This window comes from Canis lupus, chromosome 26 (genome assembly GCF_048164855.1).
Source record: "Canis lupus baileyi chromosome 26, mCanLup2.hap1, whole genome shotgun sequence".
In the NCBI taxonomy this organism is placed as follows: Eukaryota; Metazoa; Chordata; class Mammalia; order Carnivora; family Canidae; genus Canis; species Canis lupus.
Genome location: NC_132863.1, coordinates 18,669,031 through 18,684,994, shown reverse-complemented (window position 1 = coordinate 18,684,994; position 15,964 = coordinate 18,669,031).

Below are 15,964 nucleotides of genomic sequence, written 5' to 3'. Positions count from 1 at the left end.
GATGGAAGCAACCCAAGTGTCCATCCGTAGATGAATGATAAAGAAGACATGATATCCATGTACACAGTGGGATGTTACTCAGCCATAAAAAAGAATGAAATCTTGTCATTGCAACAACATGGATGGAGCCAGAGGCTATAATGCTAAGTGAAATAAGTCAGAGAAAGACAAATACCATATGATTTCACTCATATGTGGAATTTAAGAAACAGAACAGGGATCCCTGGGTGGCGCAGCGGTTTGGCGCCTGCCTTTGGCCCAGGGCGCGATCCTGGAGACCCGGGATCGAATCCCACGTCGGGCTCCCAGTGCATGGAGCCTGCTTCTCCCTCTGCCTGTGTCTCTGCCTCTCTCTCTCTCTCTCTGTGACTATCATAAATAAATAAAAATTAAAAAAAAAAAGAAACAGAACAAAGAAAGAAAGGGAAAAAGAGACAAACTAAAAATACAGACTCTTAAATATGGAGAACAAACTGATGGTTACCTGAGGGGAGGTGGGTGAAAGGATGGGGTTAATAGATGAAGGGGATTAAGGGGACACGTTATTGTGATGAGCACTGAGGATTGTATAGAGTTGTTGAATCACTATATTGTACACCTGAAATTAATATAATACTGTATGTTAATTATACTAGAATTTAAAAAAATAAATTATAAATTTAAAAGTCATCTAAATGTGGAAAAGAAAAAAATAAAGTGTTTCTAGAGACTTAAAAAAGCTTTCACACCTTTAGTGTCCTTAAATGATATAATTTAGTGTTTCCTGTTTCTGAAACTTATGGAGTAAAATGATATATGTACTCTCTTTTGTGTCTTGCTTGTCAGTATTTTGTTTGTGATATTTATCTGCACATGCCTATAGTTTTGTCATTTCTATGATCACATAGTATTTCATTTGGAATTTGCCACAATTTACCCATTTTCCTCTTCAGAGATATTTGCGTTGTTTTCAATTTGGGGATAGTACATAAAATGCTGCTATGAATATTTCAGTCCATGGGTCTCAGTGCACGAGCACCTGAGTTTCTTTCATATGTGTGCCCAGAAGAAGAATTAGCGTGCTAGAGGTTGGATGTCCTCGATGCCAATTATAGTGCCACACAATCTTCCAAAGTGGTTATACCTGTTTACATTCCAGCCAGCCATGCAACAACATTCCTGTTTTCTAAAGCTTTATCAAGTCTTGAGGTTATCAGGGTATATGATTACTGATTATTTTACACAAATGGTAGAGTAGCATATAGTTTATTCTCCAACCTTATCTTTTTAAAAATATAACAATATGTCTTGGAATTTATGCCGTATAGAAGACATAAGCATCCATTTTCTTGCTTTTATAATACTCTATCATTTGAATGATCCTTTTTTCTCTAGTCTTAAATAATACATAATTTTCTACATAGAGACTTATAGGGCAAAGATGGCCTGTATTCACAGCTCACTCCTCTGCCCATGGCAGGCATTACTAATTGATCATGGCACTCTTTCCCACTGAGCACAAATGGGGCCTCAGAGTCTTTCTCAGCACAGTGCTCTAATACCTTCCTACTCTAGGACTGGCAGCGTCAGCATCACCTGGGAGCTTTTGTTGGAAATGCAGGATCTCAGACCTTGCTTTAAATTCACTGAATCAGATTCTGCATTTTAGCAATATTTCCAGATGGTTTGCTTACACAAGGAAGCCTAAGATGGGCTGGGGTAGGCAGCGTCTGTCAAAGTTGTTGGATGAAATAAATATGTCCTCCCTAATCCAGAGGCACACTTCAAGGCTCTGTCTTTGGTCCTTTCCAGGCACTTATCTGCATGGCATAATACACAGGGGGAAGGCTGCTCTGATCTGCTGATGGTAAGAAACACTGGATTGCAGAATCAAATACAAACTTACTGAGAAGTCAAAGTGAAGGACTGACTCTAACCATTAGGCAGAATAAAATTTGACCAAGACAAAAGCCTTCATAGGAGCACATTGAGAAAGGGCAGCATGGCATATTGTATCTGTTCTGGAGCATTAACCCTGTGTCCCACAGAAGTGTTCCATTCCAGATTAGATTGTGGAACCCATCATGCTTTTCCCTCCTCTTATAAAGTCAGTTAACACACTAGCAGATACAGAGGCCCTGAGATGCCATAGCAATCAGTTCTCTTTGTTTAATTCAACAGTCCCCAAACAGAACCTTTCCTGTGTATCACCTATTAATACCTACAGAATTGATGTTCTATGGAGCCCAGTATGGGAAACTCTGGTTTGGAGCTTAGTTTACAGTCTGTGAGAAAGACAAAGCTGGCTTTGAAACACACAAAGGGAAGTATGCTTTCAGGGAGAGAGGAAGTGCACAGCTCCCTACAGTCTGATGAGCACCAGGTTGACTTCAAAGGTTTGCTAAAGAGGGACACTAAAGGTTCAAACATCTCCAGAGATGAACTCCAGGACAGGATGGGCATGCCACAACTGTCCTACTGTGAATATCTAACTCAGAGCAGATTTTCCTTTCCTGCCTCAACACATGATGACAGTGATAGGGTGGGAGACGGAAAGGCAGGGCATCTGAACAGCTTAAGAAGCTCCCAGAAGATGAACTGCTCTGGGGGATCCCCTTCCTCCTGAGGATTGCTAAGTAACTGCTATCAAATTTTTACTAGAGCATCTTGTGAAAGAGGAATTAAAATGTCTTTAAGAGAGACCAGAGGACAGACCAGAGACAGGTAGATAAGAATTAAGTGAAAAGTGAAAAGTCATACAAGTTGTATCTTCTGACCACTAGGCAATAGCATTACAAAATAATGAGAAAAATTTAACCAAAAATTCGTTAACTTGAAAAATCTTTTTTTTTTTAATTTTACTTATTATTTATGATAGTCACACAGAGAGAGAGAGAGAGAGAGGCAGAGACACAGGCAGAGGGAGAAGCAGGCTCCATGCACCGGGAGCCCGACGTGGGATTCGATCCCGGGTCTCCAGAATCGCGCCCTGGGCCAAAGGCAGGCGCCAAACCGCTGCGCCACCCAGGGATCCCCCTAACTTGAAAAATCTTATGAAAGCTTACTAAATGATTCTTGGTTTCAAAAGGAAATTTTAAAAAATTATGAACTATTCAGAAATAATAATTAGAGAGCTACATGTCAAAATCTGGGAGATGTGCTCAAAGCACACTCGGGACAATACACACCCACAGGTTCACTGAAAACAGAACCGAAAGACTGATATTAAGTCAATTGAGTTTCAGCTTAAGAACCTGATAGGTCTCTCTCTGTGTGTCTCTCATGAATAAATAAACAAAATCTTGAAAAAAAAAAAAAAACTTGTTAAAAAAAAAAAAAGAACCTGATAGGTCGGGCAGCCCAGGTGGCTTCACGGTTTAGCGCCGCCTTCTGGCCAGGGCCTGATCCTGGAGACCCGGGATCGAGTCCCACGTCGGGCTCCCTGCATGGAGCCTGCTTCTCCCTCTGCCTGTGTCTCTACCTCTCTCTCCTCTTTCTCTCTCTCTCTCTCTCTCTCTCTCTGTCTCTCTGTCTCTGTGTCTCTAATGAATAAATAAAATCTTAAAAAAAAAAAAAACCTAGTAGGTGAACAGCAAAATAAATCCAGAGGAAGTATAAGCAGAAATTATTATTATTTTTTTTAAGCAGAAATTATTTAAGATAAAAGCAGAAATAAATAAAAGAAAAAACAAATGAAGCAGAACAATGAGTTTGACAAAAAGTGCTATTAAAGAAAAAAAAGACAATAAAAATTAACATTTGTAATAAGAACAAAAAAGCCTAGACATTTGAATAGATTAAAAAAAAAAGATTAGGGGGGGATCCCTGGGTGGCTCAGCGGTTTAGCGCTTGCTTTTGACCCAGGGCATGATCCTGGAGTCCTGGGATCGAGTCCCACATCAGGTTTCCTGCATGGAGCCTGCTTCTCTCTCTGCCTGTGTCTCTGCCTCTCTCTCTCTCTCTCTGTGTCTCTCATGAATAAATAAACGAAAGCAAGATTTAGGTCTTCTCTTAAAAAAATAAAAAAATAAAAGAAGATTAGGTATAACTCTACAGCAATAATTTTGAAAATTTGGACAAAAGCTATGATTTTTGTGAATGAAATTCAAATATCCAATAAACATATGAAAGATGGAAAATATAGGAAAGCAGGTTTGGTTTCATCATGTGCAATAATTTCCCAACGAATTGGAATGCTCCATGAATGGCATGACCTATGTCTCTAGGAAGGGAATATCCTAGGCTTAGATACAGGTTGATCAGTTGTCAGAAGTGATGAAGTTGGTGCTGTTAACAGGGACAGAGCAGGGAATTCTCTGTGTCTTTGATTTCCATGACCCACTTCCCTTAACCATTTGTTGTTTTTTCTAGTGGCCCTTGTTATGGGCAGCAGAGTTGCTCTGATAATCTCTCGGAGACCAGTAGGCAGCAGTGAGGCAGTGGGTATGGCCAGGAGGCCAGAGCAGAGGTCTCTTACTACCATCAGCTTCCCAGATTCCCAGGGCACATGTGGGGATGCTTCTGAAATAATTGGGTTAAAGTCAGGGCCTGTGTAATGACTGGGCTCCAGAGCAGGGCTCTGGCCTGGAGGGCAGGAAGTGACCAGCCCACAGACCGGACCACAGAGGCTGTGACTCACTGGTTGTGTGGGATGCAGATCACGCCCTGATAGGCAAGATACCACAATTGTAGGTCAGATTGGAGTTGCACCAGAGGTGGGCAGAACCAGTATGAGGGCTGGGCTGCACTGGAAACCTCCATCCCTGTGAGGACCAGAGAAGCAGGAACTGATCTGAGCAAGGGGGAGAGGAACTGCCACGCAATGGAAGGAGCCTACAAAGTTTCCTGGCTTTGGCCTCTGCCCTCACCCTTACCTCCACACACCCACACTGACCCAGACTGGGAAACCTCACAGACTTGCCCAGTCATGGTCAAGCCAGTCATGGCCAGCACACCAAGCAGGTGACGCATCACTGCCACACTGGCAGGCCGCCTGCATTGGGCTGGGACTGGCCAGCCAAGTCCTGGGTATTGGCCTTGGGCCATTTCGTCAGCCTGTCAGGGTGGAGTCACTCTTCCCTGAAGGACACTGCCTTCCCTAATGGAGGATGTGAAATGCTTCTCTGTCCTCCTAGAGTTCTGGAAGCATCCCAGAGGGGGCAAGGGTGGCAGTAGAGAAAAGAACCTTTCTTTAAAAACAAAAAATGTCAAAACCCCAAATATACCCAAAGAACCTTCTTTCGGTGTTACTCACACCTGTGATTCACGGAGCTTAAGCCTGGAACTCTCTGGAATCAGACGGAACGTCACACAAGTGTGCTCATCGCCCCCGTGACTTCTTTGTTTGCAATCTCTGCCCCCGACCAGGGTCCCCAGCTGCCAACCCCTACGGATCTGAGGCCCGGTTTCCAGGGGCTAGGTGCTCCCGCTGACCTCACATGAAGCTAATATTTGAGCTGGTCTTCCCTCGAGTTCCAACAGAGGTAGAGTCTGGGTACTCATAGTTTGGAAGTGATCCCAGGAAGCAGTGGGGACACGATGCGGCAAGGAAGGAAATCCAAGGATGAGAAGCCAGGAATGCCTGGGAATCTCACCGGCGCGGAATCACAGCTGCCCACCGCGCTGCACTCTTGTTCCAGGGGAGCCGAGGGCCACGGCGGGTGGCAGGTGGCACACTTCCGCCACAGTGGTTCTACTCAGCCAGGTGTAGGTGGAAGGGAGTATTTAATTATTGAGTGGGAGAGGACTCAACAAATATTTGCATAAAGGATTTTTGTTCATCCTGGGCAAATCACCCAGGAGGTTTTGTCCGTTTGCTGTGAGCGGTGGTGGTGATGGTGTTTGCTCTGAACTGTGCCAGGGGACAGAGAAACAGGCTTCTCAGAAGATGCTGGGGACTTTTTTGTTTGTGTGTTTGTTTTTTCTTACTTGGTAGGAGCCGTCAGCGCCCTGTTCTTCAGTGAATGGCAACAGAGTGGCTGTCAGGAGGTACTCAAAAGTCAGATGATCATATACTTTGATGCCCCAGAAATGATAGGAAAACTTGGGAGTGGGAATGCATTTGATTCCAGTCATTAGTGACTGTCTGGGCTCAGGAAATACGCATCACTGTGCTCTGTGGCTTATTGCAGGGCCGGGGCAAGTCAAGATTACACAAACAGGAGCGCCTGGGTGGCTCAGTCAGCTTAGCATCAGGCTTTCGATTTCAGCTCAGGTCATGATCTCCGGGCGTGAGATCCAGCCCCACATCAGGCTCTCCCCTGGATGTAGAACCTGCTTAAGATTCTCTCTCTCTCTCTCTCTCCCTCTGGCCTTCTCCACCTCTCTCTCTCTTAAAAAAAAAAATTCACAAACACACTGACAGAAACAATATGGGTATGGGGATATGGGGAGCCGGAGAAAGATGGGACATAAATATACATATAAGGAAATACAGGGTTTTGTGTGTGTGTTTTTTTTTTTGTTTTTTTTTTTTTAATGAAAGACACAGAGAGAGGCAAAGACATAGGCAGAGGGAGAAGCAGGCTCCATGTAGGGAGCCCAATGCGGAACTCGATCCTGGGACTCCAGGATCAGGCCAAAGGCAGACGATCAACCGCTGAGCCACCCAGGTGTCCCGGAAATACAGGTTTTAATTATAGTGATATAAATAACAAGATGAATAAAGACACCAATATGCACATTTAGAGGAAAAGATACCCAGAAAAATACAAAGAGGTGTTACAAATATATAGGAGTTTATTTACCTGTGTCTGGTGAGATTCATGGATGTTTTTCCTTTTGGCTTATCTAATATATTCTGCTTTTTCCTTTTTTTTTTCTTTTAAGGATTTTATTTATTTATTCATGAGAGACAAAGGGAGAGAGAGGCAGAGACACAGGCAGAGGGAGAAGCAGGCTCCACGCAGGGAGCCCAACATGGGACTCGATCCCGGGTCTCCAGGATCACGCTCTGGGCTGAAGGCGGCGCTAAACAGCTGAGCCACCCGGGGTGCCCTATTCTGCTTTTTCCAAAATGAACTTGCATCATTTGTACAAAAAGAAGGTTTTGTTTTTGTTTTTTAAGACTGAAGATATTGAAAACGTATAAACTGCTTGTAGGAAGGCTTCAGACTGGTGGATAACTTTCAGTTATCTCCCACCTAGTTAGTGTTGAGGCCTATTGGGTTTCCAGCATCAGGGAGAAGAGAGAATTGGTTACCCTGGAAAAAATCAAAAGCTATGTCCATGGTCCAAACAGCTAATAATGTTCCTGGCTATGTTTCTTTCTTTCAAAGCAGCAGACTTTGATGAATATCCAGTTTGCAACCCAGCTGTTTGAGGAGGACAGTAGTGATTCCTTGTGTGTATTCCTGATCCCGACAGCTTTTCACTTGCACATTGCTTTCAAAGCCTGGGGCACATCCTTTAAATAAATCACATGAATATGTCCATAATTACATGGACTCATTTTATAGTGAACAACCTTTCATTCTTTGAGAGAGGATTTGAAAGATGAAGCATCAAAAGTTATTGCTAGCCATATGTGGGGACTGAGATAGTTTAGGAGAGGCATTGTATTCGTTGTTTGTTGCTGTGTAAAAATTATCATAAACTTAGCAGCTCACAACTACACCTGGGTAGGGATACCTGGCTGGCTCAGTCCGTGGAGCATGCAACTCTTGATTTTGGAGTTGGGAGTTCGAGCCTCCCATTGGGGATAGCATTTACTTAAAAAAACGAACACACAAATACACCTACTTATTATCTCATACTTCTGGAGATCAGATATCCGGGGACACTTGGCCAGGTCCTCTGCTTAGAGTCTCACAAGGTTGAAATCAAAGTATGGGTAGGGATACATTCCTCTCTGGAGGCTCTACTGAGGCAGAATCTACTTCCAAGCTCCTGCTAGGTGTCGGCAAAATTCAATTCCTTCTTGTTGCAGGACTGAGCACCCCATTCCTCACTGGCCACTGACTGAAGGCCTCTCTCTTACTGGTTCCTTAATGTTGCCCACATCCCTTCTTATGGGGTCCTCAGAATCTTCACACCAGGAATGACATATCAAGTCATTCTCCCGCTGTGAATCTTTTTCTTCTGCCTTCTTCTGGTGCTTTGCAATACACTCATGGTGATTAGATCAGCCGAACCCAGAGAACCTCCGTGTGTTAACATCAATGGACTAAGAACTTTAAGTACAATTGCAAAAATCCTTGATAGCAGTACCTAGGTTAGTGTCTGGCTAATGAGAGGTGAGAATGTGATGTGGAGAGACTCCATCTTTAGAATTGTGCCTTCTATTGGCATAAAATAGACACTTGAAGATGGATCAAATGTCCCACTGGAAAACATAACTTGGAGTGTTATTTCCAGCATACAGAGAAATTATTAAAACAATGTTAACTAATATGGGCAGCCCAGGTGGCTCAGCAGTTTAGCGCCACCTTCGGCCCAGGGCCTGATCCTGGAGACCTGGGATGGAGTCCCACGTCGGGCTCCTTGCATGGAGCCTGCTTCTCCCTCTGCCTATGTCTCTGCCTGTGTCTCTGCCTCTCTCTCTCTCTGTCTCTAATGGATAAATAAATAAAATCTTAAAAAAAATCCAACCCCCCCCCCCATGTTAACTAATGTTAAAATCTAAAGTAGGGACACCTGGGTAGGTCAATGGTTGAGCATCTGCCTTTGGCTCAGGGCCTGATCCCTGAGTCCCACATCGGGCTCCCTGCATGGAGCCTGCTCCTCCCTCTGCCTATGTCTCTGCCTCTCTTTCTGTGTCTCTTATGAATAAATAAATAAATAAAATCTTAAAAAAACCTTAAAGTAATATATGTTATAATTTAAATATTAATGTAAGTTATGAATATTACATATAATTTAAATATGAATTGTACTTTTTAAGTAACGTATTTGTCTGCTATTAGTTCAGCAGATAAATTTATTTATTTGAGAGAGAGAGCAAGAGAGAGAGAGCATGAGCGGGGGAAGAGAAGAGGCAGACTCCCTGCTGAGCAGGGAGCCGGATGTGGGGCTTGATCCCAAGACCCTGGGATCATGATCTGAGCTGAAGGCAGCCACTTAAACAATTGAGCCCTCAGGCACCCATAAATTTATGTTTAAAAAAAAAGAGCTTGGGGTGCCTATGTGGTGCAGTAGGTTAAGCGTCCAACTCTTGGTTTTGGCTCCAGTGGTGATCTCAGGGTCCTGGAATTGAGCCCCATGTTGGGCTTTGCACTGGCATGGAGTTTGCACTGGCATGGAGTCTGCTTGGGATTCTCTCACCTTCTCCCTCTGGCCCTTACCACCCCCCAAATAAATAAATAAATAAATAAATAAATCTTTTTTAAAAAAGGAAAGAGCTTGGACAGCCCCCGTGGCGCAGCGGTTTGGCACTGCCTGCAGCCTGAGGTGTGATCCTGGAGACCCAGGATCAAGTCTCACGTCGGGCTCCCTGCATGGAGCCTGCTTCTCCCTCTGCCTGTGTCTCTGCCTCTCTCTCTCTCTCTGTGTCTCTATGAATAAATAAATAAAATCTTAAAAAAATAAATAAAAAGGAAAGAGCTTAAGAAAGAGTTGTACATGGATGAACAAAATGTGATACATATATGTGTGTGTGTGTGTGTGTGTGTGTGGTGTGGTGTGTGTGCAATGGATATTATTCAGCCTTAAACAGGAAGGAAGTTCTGACACATGCTATGACAGGATAAACCTTAAGGACATTATGCTAAGTGACATAAGCCAGCCACAGAAAGATCAGTATTATCTGATTCCTCTACTATGAGGTACTCAGAGCAGCGGAAGTAACAGAGCCAAAGGGCAAAGTGGTGGGTGCCAGGGCTGGAGGAAGGGAGGCTTGGGGAACTAGTACGCAGTGGGTGCAGTTTCAACTGAAGAAGATAAAAAGAGCTCTGGAGACGGACAGTGAGGATGGAAGCACAATAACGTGAATGTCCTCGGGATCCCTGAGTGGCTCAGCGGTGTAGCCCTGCCCTCGGCCCAGGGCATCATTCTGGAGTCCCAGGATCGAGTTCCGCCTCGGGCTCCCTGCATGGAGCCTGCTTCTCCCTCTGCCTGTGTCTCTGCTTCTCTCTCTCTCTCTCATGAATAAATAAATAAAATCTTCTTTTAAAAAACAACAACAACGTGAATGTCCTTAAAACCACTGAACTGTATATTGAAAAATGGTTAAGATGGTATATTTTATGTTACAGATATCTTCCCATGATTAAAAATGAAAAAAAGAAAGTTGTATAAAAAACATAGTGAAAAAAAAAAAAAAAGAAATAGTGGTGAGCAATGAAATTGATAAAATCTTAAACTAAGTCTAAGTGATTCTTGTTTATATTATTACAAAACATGACTGATGTAAAAAGTTACTAAAATAATTAGAATTTGTTATTATTTTTTTAATAATTAGAATTTTAAAATAACTCATTACAGGGGCACCCAGCTGACTCAGTTGGTGAAGCATGCAACTCTTGATCTCAGGGGCCGTGAGTTTAAGCCCTACATGGGGTGTGGAGATGACTTAAATAAATAAAATTTAAATAATAAAAATAAAAATAACTCATTACAAATAATAATACCTAAAAGTTCAAATGATTAAATAGAAACAGGAAGGTGAGAGAGGAGAAAGAAAACTTGTCCTTCCACTACCTTACAAAATAAATAGGAGTCCATAGATTTGATTTCATTGATGACATCTGGTCAAGAAGGTAAGTTCAAATGTCTCTACATTAAGGGTCACACTTAAACCAAGATGAGAAATACAACTTCCAAATTACTTGATGGAGGGAAAAATTAAGGGTGGAGACAAATACTGCTTGTCAGCAAGATTTGAATTGCTTAACTTCAAACTGTGGCCTTGCCATTTCCAAATAATAAATCTGAAGACCGCAGAAACAGAGATCACTTATTGAAATGATTTCAGTGGGGAGACAGCACCCCATGATTGTCGCTATGCAGAAATATAGGTGTAGGGGAAGGATAAAGAAAGGGAACTAATATTTTTGAAAATCTATGATGACCGAGCAGGTGCCAGATACTTTAGGTGTGTTATCTTAGTTGCTCTTCACTACAACCATAATTTTACTCCAATTTACATCTGATCTTAAGTCATTTCTATAACTTCACACAGAGAGTTAAGCAGCAGATCCTGAATTTGAAGCATGGAACAATTGACTCTAGAACATAAATTATTGAGCCTGGTGAGACAAGATGGGCTAGACTATGAAGAGGGTTGGTCATTTTATAATTTTTTAAAGGTTTTGTTTATTTCAGAGAGAAAGAGAGAGGGAGGATGAGCAGGGGAGGGGAGGAGGCAGAGGGAGAAGCAGACTGGGATGCAGAGAGCTGGGATGGACGTGGGGCTTGATCCCAGGCTCCTGAGATCATGACCTGAGCCGAAGGCAGATGCTTAACTGACTGAACCACTCAGGCGCCCCAAAGAGGGCTGCTCATTTTTAAAGTATTCCTATAAATTTCATTATTGTTGTTAGGTTATCTTATTAATAAAAACTAGGGTTATAAAAACTGTCAAACAACCTGTAAATTAATTATCGTCAAATTTGAAAATTGAGGGATCCCTGGGTGGCGCAGCGGTTTGGCGCCTGCCTTTGGCCCAGGGCACGATCCTGGAGACCCGGGATCGATTCCCACGTCGGGCTCCCGGTGCATGGAGCCTGCTTCTCCCTCTGCCTGTGTCTCTGCCTCTCTCTCTCTCTGTGACTATCATAAATGAATAAAAATTAAAAAAAAAAATTTGAAAATTGATATATAGAATAGCATGTGTACAATTACATACAAAATGCATTCAAATTATATACAAAAACCTCATACTGAAATGGCAAGATCTGGAATGAAATGTGTGAAATGTATGAAGGTCAGGTTCAGGGAATGGGTTGTTGGGGATTACTTTTACTTATGATTCTTTTAATGTTATGTTTGCATTATTTTTCAATAACTTTTTTAAAAAGATTTTATTTATTTATTCCTAAGAGACACAGAGAAAAAGAGAGGCAGAGACACAGGCAGAGGGAGAAGCAGGCTCCATGCAGGAAGCCCAATGTGGGACTCAAACCTGGGTCTCCAGGGTCACACCCTGGGCTGAAGGTGGCACTCAACCACTGAGCCACCCGGGCTGTCCTATTTTTCAGTAACATTTGAAAAGCAAAAGTCAAGAAGAAAAGGGAGGGAGAATTAAGTATTGAAATATAAAAAGATGGCTCACAAGCAGGGACAGTGGCCTGCCTCGATGCTACCTCTACGGTGTCTCAAGACGAAAAGACAGTAGGATTGGCCTCTTATTTCACTGGCAGAACTTCAGCATCATGATGGGCGGATGCTGGCCATGTGGAGGTTCTCTGAGTCCTTCTGTAGGAAACCAGGCCAGAAAGTAAACACGAGAAAGAACTGATTCACTCATGCCCTTGCTCCCTCATTTAAGGAGGCCTGACAGCCTCCTGCTTGGGCTGCGAAAAGCCAGGAAGCGTGGTCCTCTGTGGTCTATGCCGGGAGCACCTACACGCCCAGGATACCCTTGGGCTGCCCGTCCTTGTGGAGCTCTGGGGTTCTTGCAGAGAAAGAGCTATGAGTGGGAGCTGAGACTAAGAATGGTGGGAGGAACAGGACCGAGGTCTACTTTAATTCCAGAGGATAGAAGCCTGAGGATGTTCTTTTTTTTAAGATTTTATTTATTTATTCATGAGAGACACAGAGAGAGAGAGAGGCAGAGACACAGGCAGAGGGAGAAGCAGGCTCCACGCAGGGAGCCTGATGCAGGAGACAATCCCTGGACCCCAGGATCACACCCTGAGCCACCCAGGATCCTTGTCTGAGGATGTTTTTAAAGGGCTGTGCCTCGAACCTGCTGAGTTGTATTGCCACCTGTGCTCAAGCCCCACCCTTCCCCCCCAATCTGCCTGAACTGCTGGAAGGTACAGAGAAACATTTGGGCCACTGTACCACAGGGACTTAGTTGGCTTCTAAAGTGACTTTCAGGGGATCGAGTCACACACTGGGATTCCTGCGAGGAGCCTGTTTCTCCCTCTGCCTGTGTCTCTGCCTCTCTCTATTCCTCTGTCTCTCATGATTAAATAATAAATAAAATCTTTTAAAAAATTAATAAACTGGGATGCCTGGGTAGTTCAGTGGTTGAGCATCTGCCTTTGGCTCAGGTCATGATCCTGGGATCCTGGTATCGAGTCCCGCATTGGGCTCCCTCTGCTTCTCCCTCTGCCTATGTCTTTGCTTCTCTGTGTCTCTCATGAATAAATAAATATTTTTAAAAATTAATAAAGTGACTTTCATTGATCTCATATCCTCTCCTCATCCCCAGTTAGTCATACCTACCATCTTGCAATACTCTTGCTAAAATACACGTTTATTTATGTTGCTTCCCTTTCAAAAACCTTTAAGAACTCCCCATCACCTGCTGGATTGTCAATTTTTTATTCCTAGTCTGTCATCAGCTGCCACTAACTTTCTAGCTACCTGACTTTAGACAAATCAACCTAATCAACACCCCGTAGAGGTGAATGCCAGTGCCTCCCAATGTTGTGACTGTGGACACAGGTCCCTCTGCTTCCCCAGAGCTGACTGGGTTTGGGTCCTATGACAAAAGTTGTAGTAGAAACAAACTGAAGAATGGTGAAATATATAGCAGACACCTTTGCAAACAGGGTTATGGTAGAAAAATGCCAGTGAGAGAGCTGAGGAAGAGATAACACCTGTTGAAGGTAATATTTTTTTTTTGAAGGTAATATTTCTGATGGGTTCCCTGAAACACCCCACCCTCCCGGAAGTGTCAGAGGGTGTGAATGCCATCCGTGTCGCCCGTGGGAGTGGGAGTGTCCTAGAGTGCATGCTCACATTTCCAATTCTGAGAAGTCCTGCGATTTAAAATAAGCACAACCACAGAACTTACAAAAATATCTTGCATTTATCCCCGCACATCCCAAATGCATTTGATTGCGGAACCTCAATTTTCAGCTACACCCATCAGCATCCATTGGGGGAAAACATTTTAAAAAACGTTTTGGAAAAAAAAAAAAAAAAACGTTTTGGAGAAAATGACTGAGAAGCATTCTTTCAAGTTGTTCCTTTTTCACGGTGGCCTGCTCACCATTTTTTGTTTTGTTTTGTTTTAAAGATTTTATTTATTTATTTATGAGAGACACAGAGAGGCAGAGACACAGGCAGAGGGAGAAGCAGGCTCCATGCAGGGAGCCCAACGTGGGATTCGATCCCAGGTCTCCAGGATTACACCCTGGGCTGCAGGCAGCGCTAAACCACTGCGCCACCAGGGCTGCCCAGTTTTGTTTTGTTTTTAAGTCTCAGTCGCTTTTTTCTTATATGCCCGTAAATAGAGTATTTGAAGGGAGTCTTGGAAGACCAGTTGTCTCCCAAAGTTTCTTTTCCCTTTCTTCCAGAATCATGATATTTTAGCTGGGCACGTGGCTGTCAAAAATAAAATTGACTCTGCTCAGCCTCCCTTGGGGCTAGATATGGCCATGGGACTAAGTTCTGGTCTATGGAACATGAGAGAAAAGGTTGTAGGTTTCTGGTTATATTCACACACAGAAAAGGAATATGGTCTCCCCTCTTTTTTCCCATTCCTCCCGCACAGTGATCGCAATGCAGAGGCATAAGGAACCATATTGAATCATGCAGTTAAAAGCAACATAGAGCAGGAAGACAGAAGGAGCCGAAGCTTCTGGCAGCATTACTGAGCTAAGATGCTAGACCACCTTGTACCTCTATGTGAGAGGAAAAAAACTGTATCTATCTTGTGTAAGGTGGTATTATTTTTGGTCTCTGTCACATGCAACCAAACCTATATATATTTTAGGGAGACAGAAGGGTGAGACGCAGGGGGAGAGAATCTGAGGCAGACTCCCCATCGAGCATAGAGCCCAACACTGGGCTCAATCCCAGGACCCTGAAATCAAGACCTGAGCTGAAATCAAGAGTCAGCTGCTCTACTGACTGAGCCACTCAGTTCTTGGGGAATTTGCAGAACCCCATTTTCCTGTCCATGGTGATGGTTGCCAGGATGGACACGTGATCCATGTCGGCCAAGCAGAACTCTCTCTAGAATTTTTCTATTTGGAGCTGACAGGGAAGAGCTTTTTTCTTTGCTGGTCATGAGGCTGTAAGCACATGAACTTGGAGCCTCCTAAAGATCTAGTTCCAGCCTCCTGGGACTGATGGCCTGAGTAACCTGGGCCAACTGGCATAGCAATTTAGGTCAGATTACCCAGAAACATCCCCAGAAATGAGGATCTGTGTGCGCTAGAGATTTTTTTTTTTTCTTTTCCTTCTAAAGATTTTTTTCTATTGGGGCAGCCCGGGTGGCTCAGCAGTTTAGCGCCGCCTTTGGCCCAGGACCTGATTCTGGAGACCCGGGATCAAGTCCCATGTCGGGGTCCCTGCATGGAGCCTGCTTCTCCCTCTGCCTCTCTGTGTGTCTCCCATGAATAAATAAAACCTTTAAAAAAAAAAAAGGATTTTGTCTACTTACTCATGAGACACACACACACACAAAGAGAGGCAGAGACACAGGCAGAGGGAGAAGTAGGCCCCATGCAGGGAGCCTGATGCGGGACCCGATTTCGGGACTCCAGGATCTCGCCCTGAGCCGAAAGCAGAGGTTAACCGCTGAGCCACCCGGGCATCCCTGATCTTCTTTCTATAGCTACGTTCCTCCAGGCCCAGAGTGGGTGGTCCTTGGCCATACCTGCAGCTTCCTGCTTTCGTGTGGCGCTTCTGGCAGCAACTGCCCTCGGAGTACACCACTTGTCCCTGCCCTGCTCACAGGCTCCCTGTCCGTCTGGCATCAGCTTTCACAGCAGATCCTGGTCACAGCTGCTTTGCAGTGGACTCTGTCGAAGGCCCACCTTTGATGGGCTCTGTGCATCCATATCTTGCCAGCTTTCCTGAGAGTGGCTGCCACCAGCAAACTGCATACCACCACCCTTGGGCATAGGAGCCTCCCTGATTGCTTGGA